This window comes from Equus przewalskii, chromosome 2 (genome assembly GCF_037783145.1).
Source record: "Equus przewalskii isolate Varuska chromosome 2, EquPr2, whole genome shotgun sequence".
In the NCBI taxonomy this organism is placed as follows: domain Eukaryota; kingdom Metazoa; phylum Chordata; class Mammalia; order Perissodactyla; family Equidae; genus Equus; species Equus przewalskii.
In genome coordinates this window covers 20846291-20861838 of record NC_091832.1, presented here as the reverse complement: position 1 = coordinate 20861838, position 15548 = coordinate 20846291, and positions in this window count along the sequence as shown.

Sequence of the window (15548 nt, the reverse complement as noted above, 5' to 3'; positions counted from 1 at the left end):
GTTCCGGACTGAAATACCCAACGGTCTGTGGCAGGCTCCCCGGATGTCCCATAGGCCCCACATGCTCGGCAAATCCCATTGATTCTTCTTTCAAAATGTAACCAGAATCCTGGGTTGACAGATAATCATTGGAAAGTTCAACTTGGCTCTAAGTTTGAATATTTTCATGATAAAAAGTTAGAAAATGGAAATATAACTTAAAGCAGTACCAGCCAGGTCTAAGCCACCCTTATCTCTTACTGGATCATTGCGATAGCCCCTCCCCAGTCTCCTACCTCCATTCATCCTTGTCCCCACCAGTTAGTTGTTCCTGCAGCAGCCAGTGTGACACTGATGAAACAGCAGTCAGTTCACGTCATCCTCTGCCCCCAGCTCCCAGTGGCTCTCATCTCATTCAGAGTCAGAGTCAAAGCCTTTCACTCATCTACCAAAGCCCTCCTCAACCTGGGGCCCCTGTTCCCTCCCTCATCCCTCTCTGATATTCTCCCTCTTGCTGCTCTGCTCCAGTCACTCTGTTTTCCTTGAACTTATTATGCTCCCTCCTGCCTCAGGGCCTTTGCACTTGCTGTTTCTTCTGCCTGGATTCTTTCCACTCAAATAACTACACGAGTCACTCCCTCCCAGTCTTCAGGTCTTCGCCCAAATGTCACCTTCTCATTGAGGCCTTCTCTGATCACCCTTTTTAAAAATTGCAACCCCCCCCATATCTATCTCTCTTTTCCCCCATTAACCTGACATTGGTTGTCCCTGCCCCCTACCTCCCACTGTTAATACAAATTTGTTGAATGAATGATTGAATGGCTAAAACTTCCCCCCACTTCACCAGACCTATCCTCAATCCCCTCATGCCTCATCTTGGTAAATTATACCCCTATCCCCCCTCTCCCAGTCACCCAACCCAGGGACCCAGGAGTTGTTCCTCACATCCCCTTCTCCACACTCCCTCAGCCAGTCAGCTCAGAATGAAGGCAGAGTGGGCCTTTTGTTCATCATTCAGAAAATATGTTCCTGGAGCAGGTTTGGGGCACCATGGTGAGCAGAAGCAGCCTGCGTCCTGCCTTTGTGGAGCTCTCAGTCTTGTCAACAACTTTGAAATTCATCTCCCCTCCCTGCCTCGGTCGGGTCCCCCCAGCCCTTACCGGAGGACGCTCACAGCCTCCCCACTGGGCTCCCTGCTCCGGGCTCTCGCCACCTCTGCCAGCACTAGCAGAGTGAGCTTTCCTATCTGCACTGACCTTGCGGGGCCCCTGTCTTCAGAGTCCCTTCCTTACATCCTAACTCCTTAACGGGACAATCAAGATACCCCATGATCTGGCCCCGCCTCCCTCTCCTGCCTTTTCTGCCTCCGTTTCCTCGGACGCTCCACTTCATGCTTTAGAGGTGCTGAATTTGCTCATGCCACCTGCCCACCCCAGGCTCTGGAACACCTCTGTGCGTTTGCTCTTGCTGTTGCCCTGTCACCTCCAGCTGGCCGAGTCCTGCTTCTGACTCAGCTCAGAAATCCAGCCTGTGCTGAGCATCTTTCCGGGCCCGGTCGGGTGCCCTCCCTTCTCCTGCAATACTGCAGGGGCTGTTGGCTGTCTGCCTTCTCCATTAGACTTGAACTCCTTGATGGCAGAAACCACGTACGCATCTCTGCCTCCAGCCTCAGCACTGGGCACACAGGGGGTTCTTGGGGTGTGTCTCCTGGACTGCGGAATCTTGGAGAAGCTGTTTACCCTCCCAAGTTTCCATTCCCTTATCTGCCACAGGGGTAATAACTCCTCCCAGGGATTTTGTGAGGATTAAATGAGCTACAGGAGTTACAGAGCCTAGCATGTAACCAGTGTACAGTAGGTGTTCAACAAAATTCCTTTCTTTTTTTTTCCTTTCTGCATAGTTCATTATTTCAGAGCAAGATTTTACTGATCTCATCTGTGCTCCGTTCTCCACCGAGGACCTGCACGAGGAAATGGAGCTGCAGCAGCTGAAATGAAAGTTAGATTTAAGGAAGAACTGTCTTTCCTTTGGGGAGAGGCATTAGAGGGTAGAGAGGTAAAGAGCAGGGGCTCAGGAGTCAGACTGCTTGGGTTTGCCACTTACTAGCTGTGTGACCCTGGGCAAGTTGTTTAACCTCTCTGAGCCTCAGTTTCATCATCTTTAAAATGGGGATGATTATATCTGTTCCATGGGATTCTTGAGAGAATTTGATGAAATAATGCCCAGAGTCAGGCATACAGTAAGTGCTCAATAAGTGTTTACTCTGGTGAGCTAAAAACACGAGGCAGATGTGGAGTCATCACCTTCACTGACACGCAGTGTCAGCTTTGTGGAAACTTCCTCCTCCAGCTTGCCTGCCCCTCGCCCCCTCCTCCATCAGACAGGGGCTGGAAACCCCAGTCAGGGAGCCCCAGGGAGGGAGCCCCTTCTCGGCAGCCCTCCTGGGGGTCGGATCGTTTTGGTTTCTGTTACCGCGTGTGATGCGTGATGTGTGGGGCTGCTGGGCGGGTCAAGGAGCCAGCTGTTCCGGGGGGGCCCCGGGCAGGGGGAGTGTCCGGAAGTGGAGGTTGTGCTGTCCCCTGGGGGCTGGTTTCGCTGGAATCCAGCAGTCGGCTGAGATTGTGCAAACAGGTCATTGTGCAAACACGTCCCTGTGTGTGACCTCGATTGTGCAAACAGGTGTTTACTGGATGCTTTGAGCCGCCCGCTTACAAAAAGCCCCTGAGCTGTTGACTCAGAGAGAAACCAGAATCTGGACACTCATCCTTCCTCGGACACACCCCGAGCTTTCTGCCGCCAGGCCTTTGCTCTGGCCGTGCTGTCTGTCTGGGGAGCCCCCTCCCACCTCCATCTCTACTTTTGAAATTTTACCCATCCTCAAGGCTCAGAGAAAATGCCGCTAAGTCTTTCTCCATCCACTTTTTCCTCATTTCCGTAGTCGAGGCATTTGATATGCCTCTCACATACCTTATGGCCCTTCCTAGGCTGGGAGGCCCCTGAGAGCAAGGACCTTTCCTTATTCACCTCTGAAAGGACAGGAAACTGAGGCCCAGAGAGGGAAAGTGACCTTCCCCATGTCACCCAGCCAGCTCTCAGCAGAGCTGGGCCCTAAGTCAAGTCTCTGCTTTCTGCCACACTTGCCACCTCTCTTTCGGACCCCGCCCACCTCGGACCCTGGATCTTTGCTCCAGCCCCTGGGTTGAGCTGGGGCTCCAGCTGGAACTTGCAGGATAGAGGGGGTTTGTACAGAGGAGGGGAGAGTATTCTGTGCAGGAGAACAGCAAGAGCAAAGGCAGGGAGGCTGGAATGGGAAAAGCGTGCATGGAGGCCACAGGAGGGGTGGGAGGAGGGAGCACAGGCCTGGGGATGGTGGGGGTGGGGGCAGGCCTGCATTCCGGGCCCAGAGATGACATTGACGCTGCACGACCTTGGCCGGCTCCTCACAGTCCTGCCTCTCAGATCCCCTTCTCCCTTCTCAGATCCCAAGATCTGTGGATCTTGACACTCCACAGAAACCCAAACTAAACACGCCCCTAACTGAGCTCCCCCATGTTTTCTCCTGAAAACCCAGTTCTCTGTCCTGGTGACTGGCGTCCAGACACCTGGATTCGGCCTGAACCACCCCCCTACCCCTGTACGCCCCACTTCTCCCACCTCCTGGCCGTTGCAGGCGTCAGGCCCCCATCGTTGTTCTTCGGGATGAGCGCAGTGGCCTCCTCCTGGCCTCCCTGCCTTCGTTTCTGAGCTGCCACTCTTGTGATCCTTGGCTGGAGGGCATCTTCCAAAGCACAGGTCCTAGCATGTCGCTGTCCAATGGGGAGCCAGCCACTGGTTCCTCGCTGCTCATGGGATAAAGTTCCAAGTCTTCCTCGTGGCCTTTGAGGCCCTTTAAAACCTGCACCTAATCTTCCCAGACACTGGAGCCTCTCTCCCCACACTCCTTTTCCCAACCTCCTCTTCGCCTTCATGGGCCTGACACCCCAGCCATTCCATTTACCATCACTGTCCGATTTTATGCTGCTTTTTCATGCCTCCAGGCCTTTCCCACACGGTTCCCTCTGCTTGGATTGCTCCTCTCTTTATTTCTGTGTCTGAAGAAATCAATCCCTTTCATCCTTTAAAACCCAGCTGAAATGTCACCTCCTCTTTGAAGCCTCCCCAGATTTCCTGGGCTGGGTTAGGTGTTGCTCACCTGGGCTCCCAGGTGCTCTGTGAAGGCACGGATTGGATCTGTGACCACAGTACCCAGCATGGGGCCTGGCGTGGAGGAGGTGTCGGTGAAAGGATGCTGAACAATTTGGATGTTGGATCTGGGTCTTCAGGCCCAAGAGGTCCTGAGTGGCCATCAGGTTACCTGCCAAGGGGCCTGGAGAAGTCTCTCTCACCCAGTGGCAGCCACCCCTGTACTCTCCTGCTTCCCTGGTGCTCAGATTGGCAGGATCTTCTGCCTGGGATTGGTGTCCCCAAATGAGAAATGAATCAATTCAGATGCAATCAACGCTGAATGCTGGAGGGGAAAACGCAGGGCCCCAAGCGGCAAAGAGGCTGGGACAGCTGCCCAGATGCTCCCGTGGGGCCCGCCTTTAGGGAAGGAAGCAGAATTCTAGCTTTGGGTGGGCAAAAGGGAAGATCCCCCATCCTCTGCTTGTGGTCTGCTGGCCAGGAGGGCCTTATCTCTGCTCTCCATGGTGTGGCGGGGGAGGGATACAGTCCTGGGGGTGGGAATCAGGGGCTGAGGGGAGGCAAAGCTCAGATGCTTATCTTGGCTTGGAGGAAACCTATCCTTTCTGCAACCCTGTGGCTGGCAGACAGGGTAGTGGGCAGCTAGATAAAGGAGAGAGTCCCCAGGCCAGGCCAACTTCCATCTTTTTTTTTTTTTTTAAAGATTTTATTTTTCCTTTTTCTCCCCATACATCTCTGGTACATAGTTGTGTATTTTTAGTTGTGGGTCCTTCTAGTTGTGGCATGTGGGATGCCTCCTCAGCATGGCCTCATGAGCGGTGCCACGTCCGCACCCAGGATTCGAACCAGCAAAACCCTGGGCCGCTGCAGTGGAGTGTGCGAACTTAACCACTCGGCCACAAGGACGGCCCCCCAACTTCCATCTTAACCGTGGGCTTCCTTGGGTGAGAGAGCTGGATCCAGGCAGCCGCTTCGCGTCCCCACTGCACAGGGGTGCACAGCGGAAGGGAGAAGACAGGGGCATTTCTCCTAAAAAGCTTGCCAGGAAGATTGGCCAGGAGAAGTCAAATAACCTGTTTAAGGCGAGAGAGAGGTGAACACAGATCTGTAACGTCTGTGAAGAGAACGGGGGTCTGCATTCTCCCCTGCTTCCTGGGGTTCCCAGCCTGGATCCTGAGAGAGAAGAGGGGTCCCCGGAGGTAGCTAGTGTGCTTCCTTGGTCCTACGTGCTCTGCCCTTTGGACCCAGGGGCCACAGACAGGGGCTTCTGCCTACAGATAAGTCTTCAGGCTGGCGTGCCCACGGAGCAGAGGGATGGTGGCTTTTGCAACCTCCTTGTGGTTATGGCTGTTCTTACGAGTGGTGTAGACTGCTGGGCCAAGGCCTGACACATTATCTCTATCACCTCTTGGACCTCCCAGGCCCATCTCCTGTGTTTCCTGGAATGTGCAGTTGATTCAATTGTTCATTTATCTATTCACCCACCCCCATGCCGCACCCTCTCACTCTTCTTTGCATTCATCCTCTCACTCACCCATCCATCTATCGACCCACTCAGTCATCTATCCGCCCACTCATCCATCCATCCACCTGTCTATGCATCACACCTCCCCATTCATTCATCCACCTGCCATCCATGCCCTCACCCATCCACCCACCTACTCATCAATCCAGCAAATATTTCTGAGCACTTACTACCAACCAGGCCCTGCACTTGGGCTCGAGGATAGTGTGTGAGTAAAGAACCGGGTTGTATTGTCTTTGTCAAGCAAACTTCCCATACTCTCAAGCTCTTCACAAACCTCTGATTGCCTCCAATCCCTAAGGGCACCCCCCCACCCGCCGGCAGCCCTTATGAATGGAGGCAGCTCCTTCTCCCAAGCTCCAGTGGGACAGGAGCCGGAAACCAGGTTGGATTTCCTCTTGATCCCAGTGCTGCATCCAGATGTGGCTCCTGGGTCCTTATTTGAAGCCCTTGCCCATGCAGCTGTGTCACCCTCTGCCTCCCCATCACTCCTTTCCTACTGGCCTCCAGTTACTCGGCCTCCTTCTCTTGACTTGGGTGCCTGCCTCGTAGTCTTCCTCTCTACTCCCATCCTCTCACCATCTGTAGGGTCCGTATCAGCCACATGGATGATGCACCTGCACCCTGGTTGTTTGGTTCCTTGACCAGTCATCTCTAGGGGCTTTTCCACTTTATCCACCAATACTATGGTCACACCGTAGAACTTACCATCATCTGGAACTGCTCAGCCTCTAAGGCCTTACACTCCAGCACCTCCCTCTTTGACTACAGGCTCTATCCATCTAGCTCTCACCCCCTCACCCCCACTGCTCCTGCTCTCTGGGCTCAGAGAGGCCTCCAGGCCCCAGTTCCTGCATTCCTCATCTGTCAGCCTCTTCCTCGCCTCCCTTCCCTTCCTTCTCCTCCCAACATTGACTCATTGATGATTACCTATGCCCTTGGTACTTTTTCAGTCCTGTCCTCCCCACTCCCTGACCAGAAGAGCCTCATGGATCTTCATGGCCTGTCATCAGCTGTCTCCCCCTCCAACCCCACCCTGGCCTTGCGTGGGGCCTGTGTAGACCCTCATGGAAGATGAGATGGGAACCTGGTCTTGTCTTCAATTTCTCCTGGGCCCTCAAACCATCCCTCAAACTCGGTTCTTGTCCTTTGTCCCCAAGCTCTCCCTTCAGTGCCTTTGAGACACTTGAGGACCCTTCTTAAGAGTTCCCGTTACCAAATCAGGCCAGTAAGAGAGACTACTCCTGACTTTCTGCTCCGCAAACATGCTTATCCTGGCCTTGTCCAAGGATGAGGCATCCCTCCCACGGTCCAAGGCCAACTTTTCCCTCCACCGCTCTTCCAAGTTCCTCCACTTTGCAGCGACCTTCACCATAATTTCTCCCTCTGCTTTTGTACTGATAATACCTATCATAACCTTCTCTACTGAGTGCTTCCTGAGGCCGTGCACTGTTTTAAGCTCTTGGCATTCGTTTACTTAATGCTTCTGGCTGCTTTGTAAGGGAGGGTCTATTGTCACATTACCCCATGCCAAAGACGGGAAAACTGAGAGAGCTGGCAAGTGGCAGAGACAAGATCTGGTTCTGAACCCAGCAGCGTGACTCCAGATTCTGTGTGCATAACCGCTATGTCTGTACCATCCTGCTTCTGGGCTTTTCCAGCTCCAGGACTCTGCCAGCAGTATTTCATCATGGTCCAATTCCATCCATTCCTTCAACGTAATTTCCTTTTCGGTACTGCCCTGTCTTTATCTTCCCATTCACAGCCCAATTACCGTAAAGAGTTGTCAGCATTGTGCCATTTCCGCTTCTTCACTGCCCAGTCTGCTCTGGCTTCCACTACGTCTCTCGGTAGGAGCATCTCTCTCCAGATTTTTCATAGGTTCTTCCCTGTCGGCTCCTTACTCAGCCGGGCTGCTGAATTTGCCAGTGTCCACCTCCTCTTCCTTTTAACTTAATGGATTTTTTAAAATAAACTTTTTTTTTTTAAGATTTTAAAATTTTTTTCCTTTTTCTCCCCAAAGCCCCCTGGTACATAGTTGTATATTCTTCCTTGTGGATCCTTCTAGTTGTGGCATGTGGGACGCTGCCTCAGCGTGGTTTGATGAGCAGTGCCATGTCTGCGCCCAGGATTCGAACCAACGAAACACTGGTCCGCCTGCAGTGGAGCGCACGAACTTAACCACTCGGCCACGGGGCCAGCCCCTAAAATAAACTTTTTATTGAAGAATAACATATATAGGCCATTGTAAAATTGTAATTGCAATTTTTAGCCTTATTATGTATATATAATTGTGTATGTAGTGTTTTTAAGCTCTTAATTTTGAGATCATTAAAAATTTGTAGAAAAGTTGCAAGAATAGTGCAGAAAACTTCTGTGTTCCTTTCACCCAAATCTTCAACATTTTATCAGATTTTCTTTCTTCCTTTCTCTTTCTTTTCTTTCTTTCTCTTGCTTTGTTTCTTCTTTCTTTTTCTTTCTTTTTTCTCTCTTTCTTTCTCTCTCTCCCTCCCTCCCTTCCTTCCTCCTTTCTTTCTTTCCTTTTCTCTCTCTCTTTCTCTCTCTCTCAGTCTCTTCCTTCCTTCCATTCTTTCCTTCATCATCTATCTATATTATCTGTCTATCTATCTATCATCCATCTATCTATATGTTATGGACTGAATTGTGTCCTCTCATAATTCAGATAAGTCCTAATCCCCAGCAGAATGTGACTGTATTTGGAGGTAAGGTCTTTAAAGAGGTGATTAAGTTAATACGAGGCCATTAATATAGGGCCCTAATCCAATGTGACTGGTGTCCTTATAATAAGAGGAAGGGACCCCAGGGATGTGCACATCTAGTGAAAAGGGCATGTAAGGACACAGGGAGAAGGCGGCCATCTGTCAGCCAAGGGCAGAGGCCTCAGGACACGTGCCAACACGTTGATCTTAGACTTCTCGCCTCCAGAACTATGAGAAAATAAGCTTCTGTTGTTTAAGCCACCAAATCTGTAGTATTTTCTTATGGCAGCACTAGAAAACTAATACAGTCTGTGTGTGTGTGTGTGTGTGTGTGTGTGTGTGTATGCATATGCATATACATACATATACATATACTTTTTTTTCTGAACCGTTTGAGAGTAAGTTGCACATATGATCTTCCATTACCCATAAGTACTTCCATTGCATATTTCCTAAAAACAAGGACATTTTCTTGCATGACCACAGAACAATGATAAAAATCAGGAAATTAACATTGCTACCATAATACCATCTAATCTACAAATCTTATTCAGATTTCATCAATTGTCCCTAGATATATATTTTAAAATGTACTATGTAGCATTTAATATATAAAAGTGCTTGAAAATTATGAAGCACAATAATAAAATGATCATCTCTCAACCAATCACCCAACTTAGGATCTAGAACAGGGGTCAACCAACTATGGCTTGTAGGTCAAAGCCGGCCCACTGCCTGTTTCGGTAAGTAAGGATTTGTTGGAAGACGGTCATAGCCCTTCGTTTACATACTGTCTGTGGCTGCTTTCGAGCTACAGCAGCAGAGTTGAGCAGCTGTGACAGAGACCTTAGGTTCCACACAGCCAAAAAGTTTACCCTCTGGCCCTCTACCAAGAAGGTTGCCAATCTCTGTTCTAGAACAGAGCTGTCCAATAGAACTTTCTGTGATAATGGAAATGGTCTATAAATCTGTGCTGTCCAACAGCACAGCCCCTGGCCTCATGTGGCTATTGAGAACTTGAAAGTGGGCTAGCATGACTGAGAAACAGAATTGTAAAATTTTATTTAATTTTAATTAATTGAAATATAAATCAAGATAGCCGCATGGGGCTAATGGTTACCCTACTGGAAAACATCTAGAACATCACCCATATCTTTTCCTCCATCAGTAAACTCCTTCCTATTGTACCTCCCCGTCTCCTCAGCCCCCAGAGGGAACAACTATCTCGAGTTTTGTGTTTTTTATTCCCTTTCTATTTAAAAATCTAGTTATCACTTATGTGTGTGTCTGTAAGCAATGTATTACTCGGTTTGCTTGTTTTTGTACTTTATAAAAATGCTATCATACTGAATGCAATCTTCTGCGACTTGACTCTCTTCATTCAACATTATATTTCTGTCACATTGCTATTAGTGATAGAAGCTTATTCATTTTTATCTCTGTATAGTTCATTGTGTAGCTATGCCCAAAATTAGTTTTATCCGTTTCTTACTAATAGATGTTGCAATAGTTCCCCCTTTTTTTTTTTTGCTACTAGGATCATTCTTATACATCTTTCCTGATGCATAAGTTCATGACTTTCTTTAGAAGACGAATTTGGGGGCAAGTAGGATATGGAAATGGTGAAACTTACAAATGACACATCTTCTTTTCCAAAATGCTTGCACTAATTTACATTCCCTCCAGCTGAGGGTAACAGTTCCTGTTGATTCAGATCCTTTCCAACCATTGGTAGTGTTAGACTTCTCTATTTTTGCCAGTGTGGTGTAAAATTGGAGCTCGTGATGTCTTACTTTGCATTGACTGGTGATTAATGAGATTGATCTTCTTTTCATATGTTGATTGGTCTGTTCATGTCTTTTGCTCATATTTTCACTGGGCTGTCAGTTGTGTATGTTGAAAATAACTTCTCCCAGTTGGTGGCTTGTCTTTTCATTGTCTTTGTGATGTCTTGATGGATAAAAATTTTTAATTTTAATGTAATTGAATTTATGAATATTTTCTTTTAAGCTAGGTGCTTTTTATCTTGTTGAAGAAAGCCTTTCCTGTTCTCAGGTCAGAAAGATATTCTCCTGTATTTCCTTCTATGAATTTAAAAGTTTTGCCTTTCATATTAAAGGCTTTAATCCACCTGGGATTGCTATCATTTATAGTTTGGGGAAAGGATCCAATTTCATTTTTTTCTGTGTGGATATCCAGGTATTCACTTAGTGAATAGCTCTTCCTTTCCCTAGTGATCTGCAATATTTCTTCTAGGTCATACGTCAAATTTCCGTATATTCATGGTTTGTTTGAAGGCTCTCCATTCTGTTCCGTTGGTCTATTTGACCATCCCTGTGCCAATACCATACTATGTCAATTACTTTACCTTTATAAGTCTTGATATTGGGCAGAGCAAGTCCCCTCACCTTATTTTTCTTTGCCAGTAGTGTCTATTCTTGAGCTTTGCTCTTCTAAGTTATTTTAGAATTAGTTTGTCTAGATCCACAAAAATTCTGTTGTAATTTGGATTGGAGTTACATTGATTTTATTGATCAATTTAGAAGAAATTGACATCTTTAACTACTGATTTTCCCTATACATGGAGGATTTTGAAGAGATTTTATTTACTGTCTTTAAGATTTATGATTCTTTCCATCCAGGTCTTACACATCTTTTGTTAGATATATTCCTGGTTATGTTTTTGTTGCAATTGTAAGTGATATATATTTTAAAATTACATCTCCTAAATACAATTGATTTTTTTCCCCTATAGGAAAAGACATCTTTCTTCTTCCCTCGTACATCGTTTTAAAAATCTAGCAACTTTGTTGTCTCTTATTCTAAGACTTTATTTGTAGATTTTTGGGTTTTCTATGTAAATAAACGTTTAATCTGTGAATGATGCTCATTTCTTCTCTTCTGATCTTTGTATGTTTTTATTTTATTTTCTTGTCTTATTGCACTGGCTGGGACTACCAGTGTGGCTTTGAAGAGAAGCAGTGGTAGTGAGCCCTTTGTCTGGTTCATTGTTTTAAAGGAAATGCTAATGTTTCCCATTAAGAATAAAGTTTCCTAAAGGTTTTGGGTAAATAACTTTTCTTGTTTAAGAAATTCCCCTTCTAGTTCTAGTTTGTTAAGAGTTTTAAAAAAATCATGAATAAGGGTATCAAATGCTTCTGCGTCTATTGAAAGGATAATGTTTTTTCTTGATTAATTGGTTAATGTGATAAATAACATATATATATATATATATCTATATATAGATTTATAATATTAAAACATCTTTGCCATTCTGGGATAAACCCAACTTGGCTATAATATATTATCATTTTTATACACTGCTGGATTCAGGTTGTTATTACATCGTTTAGGATTTTTTGTGTCAATATCCTTGAGCGAAATTGTCCTATAATTTTCTTTTCTCATACTCTCATTGTTAGATTTTGGAATCAAGGTTATACTGTCCTCATGGAATGGGCTGGGAAGTGCTCTTTTTCCATTCTCTGTAAGAGTTGATATAAGTTGGAATGCTCTGTTCCTTGACATAGAATTGTTCATAGTGTTCACTTTCTGTCTTTCTAATCTCTTCTGTATATATTTTCCTTAAAACAATTTTTTTTCTTTTGGTTAGGAAGATTGGCTCTGAGCTAGGATCTGTCCAGTCCTCCTTTTTTTGCTTGAAGAGGATTGTTGCTGAGCTAACATCTGTGCCAATCTCCCTCTATTTTACATGTGGGATGCTCCCACAGCATGGCTTGATGAGCAGTGTGTAGGTCTGCACCTGGGATCCAAACCTGTGAACCCTGGGCTGCTGAAGCAGAGCTCATGAACTTAGCCACTATGCACCAGGCTGGCCCCCACTTAAAACAATTTTTAATACAAAATTTGGTGACTTCTCTCTTTTGTACTTTGATCAATCTCACCAGAGATTTGTCTTTTTATTAGTCTTTTCAAGAAACCAATTTTTGACTTTGTTGATCTTTTTATTGCCTCTTTCCTTTGATTTAATTAATTTCTCAGATTTATTATTGCTTTCTTTTGTTTTCTTTGGGTTTATTTTATGGTTCTTTTTATAGCTTCTTATATTGGGTGCTTAGCTCATTAATTTTTTGGCTTTTCATCTTTTCTAACAGAAACTTTCAAGGCTCTCCATTTTACTAGAAATACTACTTTGGCTCTATCTCACAGTTTGACAGGCACTATTTTCATTATCATTCTGTTCTGTGTTGTCAAATTTCCATTATGATTTCTTCTTTGACTTACAGATTACTCAGAAGAAAACTTTAAAATTTCCCAAAGTATGGGAATTTAAAATGGATCTATTTCTTACCGAGTTCTAATTTTAAAGCACTGTAGTCAGAGAACACGATCTGTGTGACGATGGTTCTTTGGAATTGAGACGTGCTTTATACCTAGTATGTGGCCCACTAAAACAGTCACGCACCGCATAATTTCAGTCAATGATGGACCACATATATGGCAGAGGTGCCATAAGATTAGTATCATATAGCCTAGGTCTGTAGGAGCCTGTACCATCTAGGTTTGTGTAAGTATACTCTATGATGTTCACACAACAATGAAATTGCCTAATGATACATTTCTCAGAACGTACCCTCATCATTAAGCAACACACGGCCATAATTTAAAAAAATGTGTGCTTGAGAAGTCTTGTCTCTAATCCTTGGATGCGAAGTTCCATACACTTCCATTAAACTTAGCTTGTTATATTGTACGAATCCTCTTGACTAATTTTCGGTCTGCTGGTCCTACCAATAATGGAGAGATGAGTATTCAAATCTACCCCCAAGATAGTGGGGTTTTTCTATTTTCCCCTGCAGTGCTATCAATTTTTGCAGCTATGAGGTCCATGCAGACTTAGAATTGCTGTGCCTCCAGGAAAAGTGAACTTTTAATCTTTATGGACCGACCTTTCCTATCCCTAGTAATGCTTTTCATCTTAAAGTCTGTTTTTTTCTTCTGGTTTTAGTGTAACTGTCCCAGCTTCCTTTTAATTAGTATTTGTATAGTCTTTCAACCTAATTCCTTATATTTTAGATGTGCCACTGTAAACAGCAAAGAGCTGCATTAAAAAAAGCCAATCTAACACTGTGTCTTTTAAATTTAGTCCTTTTAAGTTTATTGTGATTACTGATATCTTTTGACTTACTTTTATTTTCTAACATCCCATTTTTTCCTTTATACTTTCTCCCCTTTCTTTCTTGCTTCTCCCCACTTTGGATTTATTGAGTTTATTTTCTTATTCTACGTTTTCTTATCTCTTTCATTGATTGTGATACTCTACTTCTGTATTTCTAGTGGTTGTTTTAGAAATTCTATTCTGCATACCTAATGAAGCCTAAGGTTATTAGTATCTTAAAACCCCTTCCCAAATAAAGCAATGAACTTTGAACCCCTTAACTTTGATCTACTGCAGATTTACATACCATTTTTGTGCAGTATTTTAGTTCTTTCTGTTCCCACGTGTTGTTATAATTTTATATGTTTGTGTAGAATTATCTAAGTGTTTATCAATTTATTTGCTCATCATTCTTTCTTGCATACCTGACCTTACTTCTGGGATAATTTCCCTTTTCCTTATAGCACACCCTTCCGAGGTTCCTTTAGTAAAGAGTTATTGAAGACAGTAAGAAAAACTATCAAGCTTTTCCTCCTATATATGGAAAAGTCCAGTTTTTAGCTCTTCCTGTGTCTTTCTTTCCTACTCACAGAAAACTCTTCACTTTTGACACATCTGTCACCAAATGTGTGGAGGTTTTCCCCACACCAGGCAATTCTCCACGTCACCAGCTTGGAGTTCTAGAATTTAACTCAATTCAAACACTATCTACCTGGAGACAGTGTCAGATCCCACAGGTTAGGGCTCTGCTCCCCCCCCACTTCAGGTGCCAATCGCAAGTAGTGGGTCCCCAGGTTACCCACAACTTCTGTGTGACTTGGCTACAAATTGGAGGTTCCCGTGACCCCCTCGTTGGGTTCAGTTAAGTTTCTAGAGTGGCTGACAGAACTCAGGGAAACACTAAACTTACATTTACCAGTTTATTAAAGGATATAATAAAGGACACATGTGAACAACCAGATGAAGAGATATACAGGGTGAGTTCTGGGAGAGTCCTGAGCACAGGAGCTTCTGTCCCCGTGGAGGTGGGGGGTGTCACCCTCCCGGTATGTGAATGTGTTTTCCAACTGGGAAGCTCTCCAAATCCCACACTTCTGGGAGTTTATGGAGGCTTCATCATGTAAGCTTGATCAACCATTAGCTCCATTTTCAGCCCTTCTCCCTTCTCAAGAGAATCGGGAGCAGGGCTGAAAATTCCAAGCTTCTAATCATGGCTTGGTATTTCTGGTGACCAGCCCCATCCAGAAACCATCCAGAAGCCCACCCAGAGTCACCTTACTAGATCAAAAGACTATCACCCAGGAAATTATAAGGAATTTAGTGCTTTGTGTCAGGAACCAGGGTCAAAGACCAAATATTAGAACAAAAATGCTCCTAGTGCCCTTATCAGTTAGGAATTTATGGCAGAGACCAATCTATGTATATTTTCTATTATCTCACAATGGCAAACTCTTTTTGTTTATCTGAAAAAAATATCTCCATTTCACCCTCAGTCTTGAAAGATAGTTTTGCTAAGTTCACAGTTCTAGGTTGACAGTTATCTTCTCCCACTGCTTTGAAGATATCCTCTGTCTTCTGTCTTCCATGGTTGCTTTTGAGGGTGTATTGTCATCTAAACATCTTTTCTTTGTGTGTGGTATGTCTTTTCTCTGTTGCTGCTTTTAAGATGTTACATAGTTTCACCACACTATGACCAGATGTGGATTTCTTTTTATTTATCTTGTTAGATATATGTTATGCTGTCAGTATCTGTGGAGTCATGCCTGTCATCAGTTCTGGAAAATTCTCAGCCATTATCTCTTCAGATATTTCCTCTCCCTCTTTCTCCCTCTGTTCTCTTTCTGTCCACCATGGCTTTTCACTTCTCTTTCGTATTTTCCATCTACTTGTCTCTGTGCTGCAATCTGTGTATTTTCTTCTGATCTATCTTTTAGCTCACTCTGTGTTTCTTCAGTTGTGTCCAAATGCTGTTTAACCCATTTGTTGAGTTTTCAGTTTCGGTTATTGCTTTCATTTCTCGAAG